The sequence below is a fragment of the Benincasa hispida genome, chromosome 8 (assembly GCF_009727055.1).
Source record: "Benincasa hispida cultivar B227 chromosome 8, ASM972705v1, whole genome shotgun sequence".
Classification (NCBI taxonomy): Eukaryota; Viridiplantae; Streptophyta; class Magnoliopsida; order Cucurbitales; family Cucurbitaceae; genus Benincasa; species Benincasa hispida.
Genome location: NC_052356.1, coordinates 22406986 through 22408580, shown reverse-complemented (window position 1 = coordinate 22408580; position 1595 = coordinate 22406986).

Here is a 1595-nt window from a genome sequence, read left to right as displayed (position 1 = left end):
CATGGTGGGTGCATCTGGGTGAAAGGCTAATTAATTGCGATGGGACAGAAAGCTGAGGACAGTCGAATCCGAATTAAGTTGACAGCCGATAACAATCACAAGTACATTCAGCTTTTCAGTGAAAATATTCGACTCATCAGTCAGGAATTAAAGTCGTCCCATCTATACAATCATGAGAGAGAATCCGCCGTTCACCTTGGATGTTCTATAAATACCAAGGGCGACCTTCAGAAAAGGGGTTAACCAGTTGATCAGTTAATCAGTTTGCACATCCTTGTTCATAGTTTTCTTTCATTTTAAGGCAGACGCAAAAGAGAAGGTTGTGCCGATAGATCGTTCCGGTAAGCTTGGGAGTGCGCCATAAGCTTCAAGGATAGAGAGAGGGGCGACACCTGAAAGCGGGAACATCTTTAGAACCGAATAGAGATTACAGTGTAAAAGCCTCGGTCAGCAAGGAATTGCTACCAGGCTCTCTACCTTTAACTTCCATTGTTATTTTGTACTCCACTCATTTATAAAAATGGAATTTTCTTCTCTATATCTGTTCACTCTTTTTTATTTACGCATGAGTAACTAAACTAGTTGAATGGGTTGAGAAGCATTTAGCTAGCACAACTAGGGAATCTTCACTCTATGTGATTATCTTGTATTATGTATGCTTCATTCGTCTATTAGAGATACTCGGAAGGGTAGTCTAGGCTTGGGAAGCTCAGGTTAGAATCTAGGCTCGGGGGAGTCAGATTAGAACGCATAAACAAGAGGTAGGAGCTTAGAAATAAGCACTGTTTGCTATTAACGCATCGCATGCATCCTAGAGATAGGATATGATTGTATACGATCACCTTGCTTTTATGCATTTTGCATCATCGCATAGGACAAGAGTAGAGTCTTAAGGATAAGCTCTATGGATACTTTTGCATTCAACACATGCATCCTAGATTTAGGAGCATCGCATTTGCATTGAAAAATGACTTGATGTGCATGGTGGTAGCATGATTGCATAGTCTGACGCATTCCCAAGTAACACTAGCTAAAGATCTTCTCAACCCATTCATCACATACTCAGTGCATCTATCACATAACTGACTTTTCTCAAATCCGCCGCATTTGTTTACTTTCTCATTAACGCAATCAACAACAAACAAACAATTTATTTATTTGGCCACCGCAAAGTTTTCATAAAAATTACCAACGCAACCTGTTTTCACAAGTCCCTGTGTTCGACCCTGGACTTACAGGAAACTTAGTGGAATTTACACTTGGATTCCGTTGAGGAAACTTGGGTGCACAACGCAATTCATCAATGCATATCATCCACATTTCCACTTCATAAAAATAAGCATCAAAAGACAAGAATGAAAATGGACCTGAGAGACCCTATCAATTTCTAGAGTTCGCAGAGTTCCGAATCCTATAATACAGCCCTCCGATTGGTAAGGTCGCTCCAATGCAGACATGCAGGCGCATTATAGGAATCTCACAGTGCGACCTAATGGAAGAGACCGTAGGATGTGTTGACACACTTCCTTCTCTCACTTACTATGAACAACTTCCCCTATTCAGCTTGGTATTGACTCATACAAACATTCTCCGAA